Here is a 19,309-nt window from a genome sequence, read left to right as displayed (position 1 = left end):
CACCTTCCCTGTTTTCCCTTTTAGGTAACCTGTCTCCCCATCTGTCCATCTGCACACACAGCCACTTGTGTCTCCATGACCAGCCGCTGGCAGTGGACAGGGCGTCCTGCCCAGCCCGACTCTTCCACACAGTCCCAGACCAGGCCTGTGTTTCCAGGTGTAAGGAACAGGAGACGCCGCCCTAGGATGAGAGCAGGGAGGGGGCAGGGGTCCATCCCCACCCACAGCGACCCACAGAGGGCAGGAGAGGACGAAGGCAGAGAGGAACAGAAAGGACAGGCTCACAGAGGCAGCGCGGCAAGGCTGGAAGGAGAACAGCCAGCAGGGGAGAGCATGCTGTGAAGGACAGAGAGACAGAGACCAAGGCGGACAGGCAGACAGGCTGATGACCCAGGCCGAGGCCGGGAAGAGCCGTCAAAGGAAGGAGAAGGAAAGAGAGAGACAGGAGGGGGACGGCGGGGCAGGCGAGGGAAGGAGGGGGAGGGAAGGAGGGGGAGGGAAGGAGGGGGAGGGACGGAGGGAGGGAGGAAGAGAGAGGGGAGAAGGAGGGAGAAGAGAGCGGGAGAATGAGAAAGAAGGGAGAGGGGAGGCGTAGAAGGGGAGAGGAGGTGAAGGGAAAAGGGGAGAGGCTGCTGGCGGGGAAGCTGCAGGAGGCAGCTGCGGAGGGAGCGCGCTGCGCGGGCCGGGGTAACGCGGGGCGGGGGCGGGCGGTGCGGACAGGGCCCTCCCCCGGCTGGGCGGGCTCCGGGAGCCGCGGGCCCCGCCCTCCCCCTCCATTCCTCCGGTCTCGCTCCCCCCTCCTCTCCCTTCCCCGCGTCCCTCCGCCCGCCCTCGGAAGACCGAGAGAGCGGAGAGGTTGCGGGCGAGCTGCGCGGAGCCCAGGAGCCGAGGAGTCTGGAGCGCAGCGCAGCCCAAGCCCGAGCGGCCCCGCGTCTCGAGCGCACCGGAGCGGCCGAGCCGCCCCGCGCAGCTCCCGTCCCGGGGAGGGCAGCCCCGGCCGCAGGTAGGAACGGTCGGCCGGCGTCGGGGCGCGGGGCGCAGAGCCTGGGACAACGGGGCAAGACCGGCCAGAGCTCCGAGCCGCTGCCGCTAGCTGGGCCGGGTGGGGGGCGGACACCTCGAGATTCAAGCGCCCGCGCCGCACCTCCCCTGGGGCCACATGAAGGAACGGGGGCGCCGCTGGGTCCCCGACGGGCTCTCAGGCTATCCATCCCCCGCGACGCGCGGGAGGCAGGAAGGCTCGAACCGAACCGAGGGTCGCGAGAATTGCATGCCCCTTCCCTCCCGCGGTGCCCCACTGGCCTTGCAAGTTGGTGCTGGATTCTGCTGGAGCCGTCGAAGCGCCCTATTCAGTCCCCAGGGGATGGAGGGGACGCGGAGCGAATGATACGAACTGCGTTAGGGGACCGTGCTCCACTTTCCCAGTCGTGGGGTCAGCTGAGCCGAGTTAGAGCTATGCCCCTCATTTGTTCTCCACGGGCTATGGCGGGGTCCGGTGTGACTTGAAGATGGGACATCTCGTTTTCCAAGCTCTCAGAAACGTTGGCTTAAAAGCACGCCAGGGCTTGGGCTGTGCGCACGGAAGCTTGCGCCGCGCTCTCCCAGCCCTGACTTTTCCCGAGGGATGTGGGGTGCGGGAGGTCCCTTAGCTGGAGGACTGTGCCTCCTTGCCGCTTCGGTAGCTGCGCTCCCTTTATTGCTTTTCGTCTCTGTGTTTACTCCCGGGGCAACACTGCTCAGGACAGTAGCCCCGGGCAGTGCCCATTGGGTTCTGAGCACACATCCCCACGGGTCGCACCCACAGATGTCCTGTTCTACGCTTGGCTCTGTCCTCCGACAAGAAATTCAGACCGGGCAGTCCCCTATTGAGGCTCTGAGCTAATATCCTCCCAAAGTAGACGTGAACCTCAAGGAGAAAATTGGATTTTTTAAAAGCCAAATGATAATGCCACATTCCTTGTGGGGCTGGAGCGCACATTCCCTTTCCCAGGAAGCTTAGCCTTATCCCCATGAAGATAAGGAAGCGGGGAGAGTTGGGAGAGGGAGGGAATAAAATGGCTCCTGAGCTTTTGTGACATCCCCAAAATCATAGATCATGTCAGACTGAGTTGCATTGGGGGTCTACCTTTGTTTTTCTGTGACACACAAGGTGGGTGTTTGGCAAGAGAGTAGGGTTGTTGGGTGCTGGATAGTGCCTGGATTCTGTCTTTGGGAACTTTGGGGGGAAGTGTCCTCCTAAGAGAGCCTAAAAAGGCTACCCAAATCCCCCAAATTCCAAAACAAAAGAGGTCAGTGCAAACTACTGGCATCTTGCACGTTACCTCTTTCTCTTTGGAGCGCATTGGGAAGGACTGACCCAGCTCCGGATCTGGGTCTGGTCCAAGCAGGTGCAGACCCTCCCCAAGGCAGAGAAGGGGAAAGTGAACTTGCCCTTAGAAGTGTGAGTCCCTGGGGGAGTCAGAGGGACCTTTTCCCAGAGCAGCCCTAGCAAAATGGCTGAGCTTCCCTTGAGCCTCAGAAATAAATTGTCAGGCAGGCAGCAAACAAAGAGCGAGCTCTGTCTCCAGCCAAGGGCTGGCTCAGTGGCCAGTCCTTGGAGGACAAACAGTGAGTCCCAGGCAGAGAGACACAGCCTGGCTTGAATGGCAGAGCATCTGGAAAGTGGGATTCCCTAGGAACACACAGGAGAGAGGCAGCCACTCTGGAAGTAAAATCAGGGACCCTCTGTCCTGATGCGGGCCCTTTATTTTAGGGCTAGAGGCTTGAATGAGAAGCGGCTCTCCAGGAACTTAGATGGGGCCGGCGAGGATGTCTAGAGACCAAGGAGTCGGTAGCTTAGAGGGTAAAGATGAGGCAAAATCAAGTCCATTAAGGCTGAAAGATGCACAGCGGCCACGTCTCTCCTGTCTGCCACGGATTTTACATGCCTGGTGAACCCAGAGCAGCAGAGGCTATAAATTTGTTTACACATGGCCCAGCACACAGCAGGACCTCAATAAATCTCTTAGAATAAAGCCTGCGTGGATGGAAGGTGATGCTAGCACTGGCATGGACCTACCTGCGATCTCTACCTGTCTCACTGAACCAGGTAGCCTATAAAATGCGGCCCCTTAGTCCATGGCCAGGAATGAATGCACCCCGCATGAGGATGTGCTTTGAGCTGGGGCATTGCCATCTCTGGCCAGGTGACCTTGGGTACATTCTCGTTCCTGTTGGAACCCAAAGCTTCCAATGTGCCAGGGCTTATCATTCCTACAAGAACCATGTGCAGCAGGCACTATTCTAATTCCCATTTCCGAGGCGACGAAACTGGATGCACAGAGGGGAAGTGGCTTGCCCAAGGTCACATAGCTAGGAGGAGGAAGGGCAGGGATCTCAACCCTACTGTTCTGATTTCCAAGCCAACTGTGTCCTATCGTGGGTCTCTGGGCCTCGGATTTTCCAACCATAAAGTGCAGTGATAGGGTGATAGTTCCCATGGGCCTGCCAATGAAGCAGTGTCTGGTCCTCTACCTTGGTGGCATATGACATGCTGAGAGCACCATTAAATAAAGCACCAATGTCAGGCTGCTTCTTACCAATGCACAAAGACCATTCCTTGGCTTGGCTGTGAGCTCAGCAGCTGAGATAGGGTTCCACACTACTGAGAATTTGGAGGTGTCTTTCCCCCCGACTTGCTTGTCTGTGGGTCGCAGGCAGTATTCATGACAGTTGATTTAGCCTTACCACCTCTAGCCGCCTGCATCCTGAAGTCCATCTCCTTTGTCCTTCGGATCCCATTAACGTTGCCTAGCCCCAAATGCGCCCACCTTCCCCTTGGCCACCCCCCTACCCCAGCAGCCCCTCTCCTCAGCCACAGCCCCAATGCCAAACCCAGTTAGAGCCACTTCATCGCCTCTCTGCCCAAATGGAAACTAAAATGCGAGCGTCAGCTGGCCTGTCTATGCCTGTGTTGGGACTGCCCCTTCCATTCAACCGTGCAATGTCACCTGAGCTTCTCTGTGCCTGGAGAATGGTGGGCAGGGTATAACCCCGCTGGATGACAGCAACTTTCAATTGACTCCAGTTGCCAAGAGCATTTGGGCACTGTCCCCAGAAGCTGAAAAGACCATCACGCATCCACTGCTCTGTGGCTTGGCATGCCTCAGTGCTGGCTTCCCAAATGGGTCCTGCACAGGTGGCTCTTCTTGCCAACTTTACCCTGTTCTCTGAAGGGCCCTGGGAAGTGAAGCAGAAGAGGTTGGTGTTTGAGAAAGGAAAGGTTGGGAGGCCAGATGTGTACTCCAAAATAGGACTTCCCAGGAAATGGGCCTCAGTGAGCATATGAACATCCAGCATCTCCATCTACTCCATGCTCACCTAAGACCTCTGGGGTCAGGGGAAGGGGCTATGGAGTCAGTGGGAAGAGGGCCAGTAGCAGAGAGGAGAGTTGCCTGGCATAGGCAGTAGGTGTGAATGCAAGCTGTGATATTTCAGCAGAGACCTGGAATTCAGTCATAAACAGAAAAGGAAAAAACACTAAATATTGTTCCAGTGGCAATTGTATCAAACACAGTAATAACTGTCAGTTACCGCGTGTTGGCAAATGCCAGGGAATGTGTTGTGTGCCTTACTTATATCATGGCAGTTAATTTGCACAAAACCTTGTGAGGTATGTAGCATAATGGTCCCTGTAAGGGATTGGAAACTGAGGCAGAGAGGGGCTAGGGCACTTGCTGCAGAATCACTGGGCTAGTAAATAGCCTTGGAGCCCAAACTCAATCACAGCATGCTTAAATCCCTGCCACTGAAAAGCCCCTGACATTGCTTACTTGGCAATGACCATGACCACCCCAGCTGCCTCCACCCTAGTTAAGGAGCTGCACGGTTTACAAAGCACTTCCTCATCCAGTCCATCTGTGGAGCTTTGCCACAGCTCTAAGAGGCATGATAGCTTCTGTGTGGTGACTGGGGAAGCTGACTTGCAGAGAGATGAATTTGTACCCAAGGTCCCTCAGCTGCTAGGCTGCAGAACTGGGGTTCAAATTGAGAAGTCCAGCTTGTTACAACCTATTTGGGACCTAGATTTGAAATTCATTTGCAGCTAGTGCTGACGTCATGCACTCAGCCATCTTTCCTGAACTCTCAGGTGTCTCCCAATTTTGTCCCCACCGTCTTGCTGCTCAAGAAGCTATTGAGAGTGCCCTGACAAAGCCATCAGCAGCGTTTACCGTGATCTGACATGACACAAAAGTGGCATCCGGTTCTATGCAAGATGCCTGCAGCGAATGGCCTTCTATTTTTACATTTCTCACAAATTGGAAATTACAAGGAGGCCAGGTCTTGCAGAGAGATTGGCTGCGGTGCTCTGAAAGCAGGGGATGTGCAGCTAGGTGGAATGGGCCATGTTAGGGTGGCAGGGGCCCCGCTGGCTGTGAAAGGGGCCCCCTGGCTGCTGGGGCTGAATGAGATCCTGGCACACAGACCAGGCTTGGGGATGCAGGGGTCAGTGGCTGCCTTGGACGGTGACCTGCAGCTCTGTCCACCTGTCGGCTGCCTCTGAGATCTGTGTCTCACACCAGCTCTTGAGATAACTGAACCCTGGCTAGAGGGACACTCAAGGTCAAAGATGCCCTGAAACATCGACAGCAGGTTGCTTTCATGGATGTGTTGTTTGATAAGGAGGTTCTGTGCAGGGAGAGGCCAGCAGCCACAGGGAGGTGAGCAAAGACATTTTGTTGCAGTTTGCTGTAACTCAGCGTTGATCATGATACTCCCGGTCATCAGAACCGCACTTTGGACTTTGCTAAAAATACTCTTGTAACTGCTCTTTCTTTTGATCATGTATGAAGTATTCCAGGGGAAGAAAATATGGTCCTTGACATCCTGAAGAAGAATCCTCTATCCAATAAGGAGTGACTTTTTTTTTAAGCTAGTTTTCTCATAAAGCCCAAATCAGAATGACCTTGACCCAAATGAGGCTCCTTTGCACACGTGTGCATACGTGAACAGGTTAACACTTATGCAGAATTTCACAGTTTTCAAAGTGTTTTCTCAGTTGAAGCTTGTAACAGCCCTGGGAGTTTTAAGTGAAGATAATTTTATTGTTATTATTAGTACCATTATTACATCCAAAAGATGAAACTGAGGCTCAGTGAGCCTTCACTCCTCATCTCAGTTCCCTGGTTTCCCAGCCGATGGAAATCACTTTTACTAGGCTGAAATCCAAGTTCACCAGGTAGCCCCTTGAGAAAGAGCCCAGATGAGGCCAGATCTGGTAGGAGGGCAGAGCACAGAGCAGGCAAAGATCAAGATGTACAGGAGAGCGTGGGAAGGCACGGCTGTGAGCTTCGGGAGAAAAGGGTTGTGGCATCTTTTTCTAGCCTTACCTGAGCTGTGTCCAGAGATGAACATCTCCTTGGTTATACCCCGAGTTTGGGGTCTAAAGTGTGATCATTTGGCTGGTGGCTCCCAGCAGTCACCAGACCTGGAGGGAGAGGAGGGGATGGTTGCTCTCAGATACCTAAGGGCACACAAGCCTGCTTTTCTCCATGAACAGGGGAAGAAACGAACACCAGGGGCCGCCAGGAGATTTCACAGAAGGATCTAAAGGTCTTGATAGCCAGGAAGGTTAAGGGGAGTGTTCGTATGTAAGCCTCAGCTCAGACCCACTGAAGAAGCAGGCTATGTGCTTCTGAGCCATGCCCAGGCAAGAGGGCAGGGATGAGGAGGGGATATGGGATGGAAACCACCTGACCTTGGCCATGGCCCACTCCCCTCTACCTTTGGACTGTTATCATGCTGAAGACTGTGAAGTACCACGAGTTCTAGGAGCTTCCCTCTGGGGCGCAGGGGGAGGCAAGAGACCTGAGGGTTTGCTAGTTGCCTGGCTAGATGATGGGAGAGAACTTGTCCAGCTCAGCCCTGACCGTGAGTTTCGAGGGCCACTGGGCACTGGCTCCTGAGCCGAGGCTGATGCTGGGTGATAGGTGCTACTCTCCCCATGTGCTGGAGGGGGACCCTGAGCCCAAGGGTGGGAGAGTCACTTGCCCCAGGTTGCACAGACCAAGTTTGGACCCTGGCCTTGCTGATGCCAACACCATGCTGCTTCTGAAAAGCACCTGAGACAGGATAACCGTGGAGGGGCCAGAGCTTTTTCTCTGTATTCATCATTTCTGGCTGTGTCATACAAGAGCTGTGAAAAAGTAAAAGCAATACAAAAGAAAAGTGACCAAAAGCAAAAGCCACCAGCTTCCCGGGCACTGTCTGAGCTGCCATCGTGCAATCAGCCTTCACCGCTGCCTGAGCTAAGCCCCTTTCCGTCCAAGTCAGATGCTACCAGAGCTCAAGATCAAGGACCCACTTATGATTTAAAAAATAAAAATAAAAAGTAGACCTGGGGAGGGAAAGAGTAGAAGTCTTCTTACTGAAGAGTATTGTTTAAACATGGAATTTAAATGCACGCATGTATGACATATGCATTTTTAGCAGGTTGGTCCAGCACGATGACACAGAATGATCTGGTATGTACATCCCTCAGCCTTGGGCTCTGCCCGTGACCTAGGCACTGAGCCAGCACTTCACAAGCATTGTCCCAGGATCCTCAATAAGGACATTGAAGCTCAAGGAGCTCAAGAAGTTGCCCAAGGTCATACCACTGACATGAGGCAGATCTGGGAATCAGATCCCAGGCTGCAGGGCTCCGAGGCCCGGGCTTGCAGACCAGAGGAAGAAGTGGGAGAGCCATCTCCTGCCGGGCCTTGAGCCTGTGGGGCACTGTGGGCAGGTTCCTTCCCCTTTCTTGGCTTTGCATGCTCAGTTCATACAGCCAAGGGGTTTGGACCATTGCATGGGACGATCGGCTGCTCCCCGCGCCAGGCGCCAGTTCTCCAGGCAAGGGGAGGGAAGCTGCATGCCCCACTTCCTCCTCTCCTCCTCCATTTCCCCCATAATAGCCTCCCCGAAACTAATGACTGAGGAAGATAAGAGCCCTTTCTCCAAATGGCAGTGAATGCCACTAATGACAGAGCAGATGCAGCACTGTTAATTATTCCACGGGTATTAAATGAAAATGCCAGCCCTGGAGGAGTTAAATAGCACCACTGATCTGGCAACGGCTGTACTGAAAAGTGGTCCCATCAGCCTGGGCTGAGGCAGAACAACCCCCTCCCCAGACCTGGAGCTAGACAGGAGTCACAAAGCAAAGATCCCCTCATTGGTCATGGACCCCCTCTTCATCTTCAGCTCAGGTTTCAAAGCAGCTCCTTGGAGACATGGATCAGTGGCTGCTTTGGGAGATTTTCTTAGAGGCCCCTGGGGGCCTAGACTAGTTATCCTCAGACGCACATGTGGGCAAACAATTGGACCAAATAAAACTCTGAGCACCTACTGTGTGCCAGGTCCTATTGTGGATTGTGGAAAGAAACAAGGCGCTATTGCTGCCTTTTAAAGATCCGCTGGCGGTCAAAACTGTAGATTCCTTAAGAGCAGGATGCTGTGTCTTTGGAGTCTCAGAGTGGGTGCTTCTGTCTCACTTTGATTACCTGCTTGGTTCCTTGAATGTGAGCCAGAGGCCAGGCAGATGGTGGCCAGAACAAGATCGGTGGGCAGAGGGACCGGGCCAGGGTCAGGCTGTCTTCTCCAGGTATGAGCAACGTGACCTTCCTGGACAGCTTAGCCCCAGGTTCTAAGGGGAGGCATGATGTGGGTGAAGAGCTGGGTTTCCTCTTGCTGAAGCACCACGGGCAACTCCTTTGCCCTCCCTGGGCCTCAGTTTACACATCTGCAAAATGGGGAGAATAAGGGCTATGATGGCTGCAGGCAAAACAACTGTTTTTTAACCAACCCTGGCCCTGAATCTGGAGAATCACAGAGACCTCATAAATGTCTGAAGAGTGACATTCTGGAGGCAATTCAGAAGAGGGAGAGAGTGTGGTCACCAAAGGCAGTGTCTGGTTCTTCCTGTGGGTCTCACTCAAATCTCGCTTCAACCCCCAAGTCATCTCCAGCAGCTCAGGTCACTTGTTTCTAGCCTCCTGACCCTGGAAAGCCGTTTCTCAGGTTTTTCTAGGCTAGAGAAAGTAACAAAACACACCCATTTCAGACATACCTGTGTTATAGATGGGTAAACTGAGGCCTAGAGAGGAAGAGTCCTAGGCCTTGCAGATGCTAGGACCCAGAGCTTCTAACCCCTAACCCAGTGCTCTTTCCCTTGCACCAAGCCAGCCCAGCTCCTCCGTTGAGAAATTATTAAACAGAGTTGGTGGAAGGACTCTGGTTGCCGTGACAACAGAGCCTGTGTCCTCGGGAGATAATGGCGTTGCACAAGGCAGAGTGATGTGTGTTGAATGCTGATTCGGGAGCTGCTGGAGTGAGAGTGAGCACAAGAGAAGAGTGGAAGGGACCATGTCTAGGGCTCAAGCTTCCCCAGGAAGGAGGTGCGGGGCTGGTAGGGGTGGGGCAGCTTCAGGGCAACTTGCCTCCTCTACGTCCACCCTTCCCACAGCCTTTTCAGAATGGGATACTTCCCTGCACTTCATGGAGATGCAGAGTCAGGTGAGGAGAGGTGAAGTGACTCACCCCAGGCCACACAACCAGGAAAGAGCCAGAGCTGGATTTATACCTCCGACCAACATGGGGGCCTAGCTACAGGAAGGGCCTGGAAGGGGTTCCCCTACAGGGGCAGGGGGTGGTTGATGGAATAGGGTCTCAGAAGGGGGCGTGCCAGGGCCCTGAACTTATAGACCCTAGACCTCTCCAAAGTCTTAAGGCCTCATGGAGGTCCAGGTGGGCCAGGAATGACAATTCCAGCCAAAGAGGAAGAGAAAACAGAATATCAGTGTAGCCAAAAGCACCAACTTTGGAACCAAAGTTACATCTCTCCCTGCCACTCCCTAAACTGTGTAATCCTGGGCGAGTCACTTTCCGCCTGAGCCTCAGTGTCCTCATCTGCAAAATGGGGGTGATACCAGCCCCTACCTCATAGGATTGTGGTGAGACTGCATCTGGCGATAAACCATCCAACCCCAATCCTGGTCATAGCTCAGACACCAGCAGCTGTTGCTAAGAACCGAAGGGGAGAGACTAAGAGAAGGCTCTGCTCCCAACCACGTATCGGCTTGTAATTTGTGTACTGGAAGGGTGAAACTGGCTAACACAGTACACCCATGATACGTATCAGGGCTCCTCACTCCAGGCTGGTAAATAGCACTAAAACAAATGAACAGCTCCATCACCAAAAACGTACATAAGTATTTTACATTTGAAGAGTGTGAATGGTGTACCTCACTGCAAATGTACTGTCCTTAAAAACCTGTATGCACACCTCACTGGGGGAATTTGTGTTTTCTCTGTGCCAGCTATCTAAATGACTCCACGCTGCAAACGCTTTCGGAAAATAGACACTCTCACACCTAATTTCTATTCTGCGCAGCTGGTGCACTATACTCACCTCCCTAATCAGGGATTGGAGAACACGGGGTTAATACCCTGTGAAACCCCAAAGTGCAGCATTTGCATGCTGGCAAAGATGCAGGCTGGCAGACAACCCCATTCCATTTTGGAAGCGGAAAGAGGGTGCTGGACTCAGGCATTTGGCTGTTTCAAAAGCGCTGGTGAGAGCTGGGATCTTGATGATTTAGATGCAAGCAACCATTTTGTTTGTTTCTGCAAACCTGTTTGAGCAAATCCACCCCCAGAGATAGCAACCTGTTTCTGGGTCCCCTGAGAGAGAGGGTCATTTGTTCATTGCTGTTCCTGGGGCTGGGTGCCAAGCTATAAGACGGTGAGCTGAGTGCCTTGGATCCTGACACCCCTACTTCATGCAGGGAGGAGAGGGGTGAGGGAGACTGATTCAGGGAACAAATAAAGACAGTTGACATTTAACCAGGATTCTAACGGGTGTGCTAAATTGCAGGATACATACACATATCCACTTTGGGAATCGTGTTTAATAAACAATTTGCTCTAAGAATTTGATTTGATCAGCATCTCCCAGTGACTCCCACCGTTCCCTTGAATTGATCGCCTGTAGGTTAAGATAACACTGGCCTTCTGCTCGGGACTTTTTCCCATCACTATTTAAAAATATAAATGATAGCCCTGATCGGGTGGTTTATTATAATATCTGTCAGCTATCAAGCGTTTACTATGTCGTAGATGCTATACTAACTACATGTTTTCCCATTTAATCCTCCTAGCAGCCCTAGAAATAGGTGTTATCACTTCTGTTTTAGACAGAGAGGGTAAGTGACTAGCCTATAGTCACATAGCACCGAACCAGAGCTGCAACTCAAAACTAGGTGTCCTTGCCCATAGGGAAGGACAAATTTTAAGTCCCACGAACAATGAGCACACACACGAAGCATTCCTGCTTGGGGTGTCACAGAGTGATCTGGAGTTTGGTTGTCAGGAGCCATTATAGGGGCAAGCAGAGGAGGGCATTGCTCATTGTTCGTGGGACTTAAAGAAAATTTGTACAATAAAAATCAGCTTTTTAGCCAGATATGGTGGCACATGCCTGTAGTCCCAGCTACTTGGTGGGCTGAGGTGGGATGATTGCTTGAGCCTGAGAGGCAGAGGTTGCAGTGAGCCAAGATCCTGTCACTGCACTCCAGCCTGGGTGACAGAGTGAGACCCTGTCTCAGAAAAATAAAAAATAAAAAACTGATTTTACCAAATGGATAGGCTGTTCTTGCTACATAGGAGTTTATACTTTACAAAAACAAGGGGTTCTATACCATAAAATTCCTTTCCGTAGCTAAGCAAGTGAGTCAAGAACAGATGCACTGGTGAATGTGAGCATTTGAGACTTTTAAAAATAAAATTAGCCTTTATAATGTGAGAAAATATTTTTGACCCTGGAATCTGACCCTTAATTGACTCTGAAAATACACGCCTCCCTCATTCTTGCAGAATATTCTAAAGCAGAGTCTCTCTGCATTTTTTTAAATCCAAAGGAGCTTTTATTAAGAGAACAATGGATTTGTTGTTTCCCAAATATAAAATTATAACACCAAACAGGCGTTTTCAAACTTCACCACCCCCAAGCGTTTGACGTATCCTAGGGAAGGGGCAATATTAACCTCATCCATCTTCCACTGCTTAGAGAAAGAGCTCTACTGAGTAGTCACTCAGTAGATTGCACCATGTGTACAAGGATTGCAAATTCAAGGGCCATTGGGGCCAGACAGGTCACAGAAGTGAGTAAAAAGGTCAGGGATAGGATGACAGTAATGGTGGGACTTGTAGTAAACTAGGAAACACAGCCACCACTTCCCTTATCCAAAGCATGCAAGTTCAAGTTCCAAAATTCAAATCTGATATCACTCAACCAAACATATCTGTGGGACCCATTCGGCCCCAAACCACCACGCCGAGATCCCTGGTGGTTCTTATAGTGACCTTGTGTGATCTTGGTCCAGGCAGTTTCTCTTTGGGGCTCAGCCTGATTGTCTCTAGAAGGGGGCTGATAGAGCATGCAGAGCTGTCTCGAGAGAGAAATGGGGTCCCAGGTGTGGACGTTTGATAAAGAGCCGTGGCACTGTCTGCAGCCACTGTCACGGATGTGGCTTCTGTGACGCTAAGCCAGCTCTCCCTTTGGGCTGTGCTCCTGCACGTGACTTATTTAGTTGATCGTTTAGATCAGGCAGCTCTGGCAGCGTTATTATTTCTTTTCCCCAAATCTGAGTTCTTAAAGGGCCTTTATCTTAATGCCCGTCGCAGCCTTCCAAGCACATCTTGAACAGGAATGAACAGCTATTTTAACCCCACAGGCTTCTTACAAGTGTGTTTTAAAAGGCAAAGAGCAATGTAAAAGAATGGCAAAAGGTCATCATGCGGCTCTTATTTCCTGGTCTGAGTTAATCCTTTCTGGCCGGTTGAGCACAGGGCTTTTACAGAGGCATCCCCTGGAACTGAAGTCCCCCAGAAAGCCCCACACTCATCAGAGGCAGGAGGAAGAAAGGAGCCCGAAACAGGCGGTCCGGTCCGGGAGCAGAGGGTGGGGACTCAGACCTCTTCCACAGGGGCTCCCCCTTGTGCCCAGCACAGGGTGGGTTCTCAGTGGATCCCTCAAGCTGGTGTGGGGAGGCAGCTGCCCTGTGTGGAAGGTTGAGACTAACGGGCTGGCTAATTAGGAAGTCAGTGGAAGAGGCCCTGCAGCCTGGGTTCAAATCCCAGCTCCTCAGCCACTTTTGACCTTGGGCTCTGCCAACCTCAGGCTTCTCGTGGCTGAAAGGTAGGCTCCCTCCCTCCCTCCTTGGGTTCAGTGAGCTGACACAGTGGACCCTTGCACAGCTTATGAGCAGTGAATGGCACATCTGTTTTCTCTTCTGTCCGTCCTTCCTCCTGCCTGTTTTTCCTCTTTCCTTTCTCTGCTCCCTTCCTGTGCTCCTCCTGTTCTCCTCCTCATCACTCTGCTCCTTTATCCCCACCTTCCCCTTGTCTGTTTCTCTCCTCCTCTCCCTCCACTTCCTTTTCTCTTTTCCACCCCTCCTTCTCAACCTCCTCTCTCTCCATCGCTCTCCACTCCTTCAAACCCACCCAGGGGATGCCTCCAAGTTCCCATGTCTGATTCCAGGGTGCAATGCTCCTCATCCCACAGCAGGCATCTCCACGGGCACCCTCCAGCCCCAGCATGTGCTCCAGGGCCAGCCCAGGGGGTGACGTCCAGGACTCTCCTTACAGGAAGCAATCAAGAGGGCTTCCAGCATTAAAACACTAGGAAGCAAGGCCAGTTTTTGCCCGAGTGCATACCTCACTGGCCCCACAAGAAGAAACAGGCCTAAGGAGCAGTGGTGTGCTGGACCTTGCTCACAGATGGCATGCGTACTCAATCCTGTGACCTCGTATTAGTACCTTTCACGGGCCATGGTGGGAGTGTTTACACCACAGAAATCAGCAGGTGCTGCAAACTGAGTCTTCTGTTTTGTTTCCTGAGAGCCCACTGTTAAAGCTTACTAGCACACCGCTGCTCTGTAGACCTGCCACCTTCTCTGAAGCAAATGTTTCTGTGCTGAGGCCTTGTAAGAACAATGTCCTTTGCCATAGAGGGCAGAACCCAAGAGAGCGCACGCACATCTAGCACTGCTCAAGCTGCCAGCTACCTGGGAAGCAGAGCAGGTTGAAGACCTGGGCCCCATTCTTACGGAGGTGACAGTGCAGCTGGGATGCTAAGACAGAAGAATCGGAAATTAGGAGAGAAGCCATGTTACATAGGTTGACCAGACCTTCCTCCTCACCCCCACCATGGTCCTGGCTCAGGTACTGTCTCTCATCCTTTCACCAGCCCTGTTACAGCAACCTCCACCCATGTTCCCTCTCTTCTCTTCCCCTCCACACAGCTGCTGGGCAGTCTTGCCAAGTCGCCATCACATCAAATCTCCCCACTTTCCAGAGCTCAGGTGGCAGTCCTGGTGACTGCCCCATGCCCGTGGTTAAGAACATGGGCTTTGGAATCAAACTGCAGTGGCCGGGATCTGAGACCGCAGGAAGTTGTTTTACTATCTGAACTTCAGTTTCCTCATCTGTAAGGCGTGAGAGTTACATGCGATCATCCATGAAATGCAGTAAATATGTTAAGCACTTCCTCAGCCTTCGGTGTGATCATCATTCTCATTACAGGGTAAAATGTGCCCTCTTTTCCTGCATCAGAGCTCTTTGCTACTACAGGGCACCACCTCTCCTTCTCTGTGTGCTGTGGAAGACTTACCCCGTGGATGTGGGTTGTCCATGGCCCATCTCCCATCCGTCCCAAGAACTCGGTGGCAGCAGGACTCAGACTCCAACTTACGTCTTTGTCCCTCTGCACCCAGCATGAGGCCTGGCTCCCGGAGGTGCACAGTTCATGCAGATGGGCTTGATAATTGCCTTGACAAAATGAAGTGCTCAGTTGGGCATTACAGATAATTAGGGGCCAGAACAGCGTTAGCAAAGCGCTGATCGTGTGAGCGAGACAAGCAGGATTGGATTAGAGCGAGGCAGAGCTAGAAATTGGAGTCTGACTCTCCTGCTTGCACACAGAAGAAAGCTGAGGCACAGAGAGGGGAAGGAACTGGCATAAGGTCACACAGCTAGTAAGTTTAGGGTGAGATTTCAAACCTGCGTCTACTGGACTTCAGGGTGTCAAGCTAACTGCCCTTCCTCCTCAGGTCAGCCCCTCTCCGCAGCTGCAAGGCACAGGCCCTATCTGCAATGGGAGGACAGCTGGGGTCTCCAAGAGGGGAGTGCTGCCCCTAGAGGCTGGCCACCTCCTGGGGACTCTGATTAGACCTTCCAACCTCACAGCTCAGCCAGAATCTCATGTGGCCTCTCGGGGCTCCCTGGATACCTGTAGGATTTGCCCAGCACAACCATAGGAGTCTTTTTGGAGCCAGAACTCAGAGGCTGTCATGCCAGCAGCCTCCCTTGGGTTTCTTAAAAAGAGCAGCAGGCCTTTTCCTTGTGGAGATTTGTCCTGGAGGGAGGTGGCTGCTGGAGATGGGCCATATTTGTGAAGCCCATTACAAGTATGGAAGGCTTGGGGGGTTCCACAGGTACCCCATTAGAGACAAGAGAGGTTACCTTGGACAGCTTGGACACAGGAGCCCAGCTGCTTGGGTCAAGGCTTGGCACCCCTACCTCTTAACTGGGAGACCTTTGGCAGGTCATTTTAACCTCTCTGTGCCTCAGTTTACCTATCAGTAAAATGGGGGATAAAAGCAACTTAATAGACAAAAACCATTTAGAGTGGCCCTGAACCATTTCGTGTATTCAGCTCACTTCCTCCCTGTACTGAGCACTTCTTTTTCTTTCACCCCTTGTTAATGAAAAGCCAGGGAATGTTTCTTTTTTGTAGGTGACTGCAGAACGAGAACCGTGACTCCTGAAGTCTGTTTCACCATTGGATGAGTCTATCACATTCCATAGTTGCAAAGTTGAATTTGTTCTTTCTTAGGTTGTTGGGGTGGGGATGTCCTCTGGCCTTCTTCCACATTGTGGTTTCAGTGGTGTCCTAGAAAACGGACTTCCAGGCTCTCAGAGGCTAAGAGCAGAGGGGAAGGGCTAGAGCCTCTGTTTCTTCGTCTGTTCTGGGACAGTGAGGCCAGGGAAACTCATCTTCATGCAGTCACACTTCTTTCCCTCTGGCATCCAGCAGGCAAGTTTGGACAGGTCAGGTCATGAGCTCCAATAGGTCTAATGGCTTCAGGGAATTTCACACAGGCCAGTGCCTGGGAGGCAATTCCTGGACAAGCAAATAGCACTAGCCTGTGAGTCAGAGGGCCTGAGTCAAGTCCTGTGTGACCTTGGGCAGGTCATTTGACCTCACTGGGCCTCAATGCCATCCTCTGCAAAATGGCACCAGTGATTGTATTAGCTTCAATGTATTTAGCACCTGCCGAACTGGGCATGGTGCTGGGAAATTCAAATCCAGTCCTCACAGAGTGGAAAGTGATTACTGTTGACCTCCTTAATTGATGAAGAAGCATAAACTTTGAGAAAATAAGTAGCTTACTTGAAAGTCACAGTGGGATGTTGTGAAGAGTACGCATGCAGTAAATGCTACTGACAAAAGACATCTGCTTCTGCAGATTCCCTCTCAGGTACACTGAGGCAGCTGAGAGATGTATACCAAGGTACAAAACTGCTCTCCTTCCTCTCTTGAGTAAGAGTGTATGGGCAGCTGGGAGCTGGGAATCTGCATGGTTCAGGCCACTCTCATGTTGTGTGACCTTGGGCCAGCCACCAACCTTTGTTGGTTTTTTTTCTTCATCTATAGAATGCTATGGTAGACCAGGTGCCCCAGTTTGGCATGGAGCAAGTCTGGACCAGGAAGGAGGCCAGTTGGGTCTCGGCCCTAAGCACCACTGTGAATAGGGCTGAGGATCCAAGAACGAGGCCTCCCATTTAGACCCCAAGCTGTCCCGACTAATTCATCTCTCCTGTAGCTTCCATCCCCCTGCAGGCCCGGCTGGCCTCTGAGGTCTTATTAAAATGCTGGGCCTCGGAGGCCCTCTCTGGCGGCTCCCTTTCCATCAGGGCACCTTCTTCAGGGAGCTTTCCCTGACCCAGGACAGCGCGTGGCAAGCGCTGCCCGAAGTACCTGTCGTCCGGCACAGTCCCAGCCTCCATCTAACCTTCTGCGCCTGATCATCCACTATTAATCGGTCTTCACATTTGTATAACAGTTTTCAATTACAAAGCACTTTTGCAGCCATTCATCTCTTTGAGTGGCAGCCTAAGCTGCTATTTATTGACACTTCCTGTGTGCCAGGCCCTTGGCTGGCCTCTTTCCATGCATTATCATGCAATTCTCAGAGCAATTCTGTGAAAGCCACATTTACAGATGAGAAAATTGGGATTCAAGCAAGCAAGAGATCTAGCCCTATTGCACAGAGATTTGAATGAAGTCCCATGAAATAATCTGGGTCATCCCTGACTTAACAGCTTCTGAAGCTGTCGTATGTGCCTCAGTCATGGGACCTGCTTAAAAATCAGCTTCTCACTGAGTGGGGCCCAAGATTCTGCACATCTGACAGGCTCCCAGGTGATGCTGACGCTGTCTCTCAAAGAACCGCGATTTGAGAAGCAAGGCCCCGAGTCGCTGCGCGGTTTGAGACTCCTTAACGATAGCGCCCAGCTGGCAAAGTTGTTTCCTTATCTGTCAGATGGGTGACGTGGCCCTGGCTTACACAGATAGAATGATGCCTGGATGATAGAGTGCCTGCGAAATGCCTGGCACACAATAGGCGCCCAATAAGTGCTAGCTCTTCTCCTTCGATAGGAGCTGGCATGAGTCTGAGTACACAACAGATGCTCAATAAAGCCTTGTCCAATGAATTGAGCCTAGCATTCTTCCCAAAGGCAGAGAATAAACTGTATTATGTTTCCCCTTGGAATGAAGCCAAACTCAATATTAATTTCTTTCTTGAACCACGGAGTTTCAAAAAGAAAGAAAGGCAAAGTAGAGTGATTGCACTCTGATGCCAGCCTAATTTCTGTAATTACACAACGAGAGCAAAGCAAAGCAGGCATGAGTACAGCCTCAAGGAGGGAGTGGGACTGGGGTCGGGGGAGGGGAGGAGCAGGCCCTACTACCAGGCCCACTGCTCCCCCTCCTCGCTTCCCTGGTTCTTCAGGGCTCCCCACTCACCCCATGGCAGGGCCGTGGCTTGGGACAATGGCAGCTCTGAAACTCCAGCCCTGGCCTTTCGGTCTCTGCCTAGGTGCCCGCCCCACGCAGCCACCCGTCTCTCTGATGCAGTGGAACAGAGAGAGATTGTCCAAGGCGGCTTCCACACACTCCCCTCCCACTGGCCTGCCATCTGGCCCCGGACTGGGCTGCTCACAGCCAATCATCTAGCAAGGCCCACGGGCCCCACCTCCGGAATAGATTCTGGGTGCTGGTGCCACGTCCCCCCACCTCTGCCCATCCAGCCACCTCCATGCAAGCCTCCATCATCTCTCTTGGACTGGCAGCCTCTGAACGTGTCTCCCTGCTTCCCCCTTGTCCCTCTGCAGCCCCTTCTGGGCAGCCAGAGGGAGACTCCTAAACTAACCGCAAGTCAGATCTCCCCCACTACCTCAACCCCATCCCACTTAGAATGAAACCTGAATCCTTGCTGTGGCCTCTGAGACCTGTGTGGCCTGGCGCCTGCCCACCACCTCTGCCTGAATCTGTTTCCTCTCACACTGGACTCCAGCCACCTTGGCCACCTTGGTGTCTTTCAGCGGTGCTGGGCTCACTCCTGCCTCAGGGCCTTTGCACTTGCTGCTCCCTCTGTTTGAAATACTGTATCCCAGAGAGTCTCATTTCTGGCTCCTAATTCAGATTGAATATGTTTTGCTTTTGGCTCGGGCCAAATAAAACAAGCCCAAGGGCCAGTTTTGACCCATTTTGCCACTTCTGATGTAGGGCTTCCAAACTGTACATGTTGTCTTTCTCTTACAAAGCATCTTGTCATTCAGAGATTGGCAGAGGAGCTCTTTGTGCTTGGTTTGGCCCCATTTTTATCAATGGCTTTAACTTATAACCACTTGGTCATAGAGCATACACTGAGGAAGGATGGGGTATCCTGGGAACATTTCACCATCTTCCTGCCTCAAGTGTCTTTCACTAACTCCCTCCTTTCCAGAGGCCCCATGAGTGAGTCTTCTTCTGGTTTACAAATCTGATCCCTTTATCAGCCCTGCCTCATCCCTGTAACTAGTCCGAAAGTTCCTCAGCCCAGTGTCCAAGGCCCTTCACACACTGACCTTCCCAGCTTCACACTTCATACTTTAGTTCATGCATTTTCCTCCACTTGGGACAGCTTTTCTCCCTTTTGAAACCTGATGAACACCTATTCAGCCT

The 19,309-nt window shown here is 52.1% G+C and overlaps 1 protein-coding gene across 2 annotated transcripts in view; it reads left to right on the top strand.

Annotated features, from left to right (window-relative positions):
* Nucleotides 1-772: 772 nt before the first annotated feature.
* SLC6A1 (solute carrier family 6 member 1) overlaps nucleotides 773-19,309 on the top strand; it is a 44,443-nt gene continuing 25,906 nt past the window's right edge. For both annotated transcript variants that reach the window (XM_039478925.2, XM_039478924.2), the window contains exon 1: nucleotides 773-1,003. The gene's annotated coding sequence lies outside the window, so the exon portion shown is untranslated. The remainder of the gene's footprint in view (nucleotides 1,004-19,309) is intronic.

Source organism: Saimiri boliviensis, chromosome 8 (genome assembly GCF_048565385.1).
Source record: "Saimiri boliviensis isolate mSaiBol1 chromosome 8, mSaiBol1.pri, whole genome shotgun sequence".
Classification (NCBI taxonomy): domain Eukaryota; kingdom Metazoa; phylum Chordata; class Mammalia; order Primates; family Cebidae; genus Saimiri; species Saimiri boliviensis.
The sequence above is the reverse complement of the archived record's forward strand: the minus strand, read 5'-3'. Positions and strand labels throughout refer to the sequence as shown.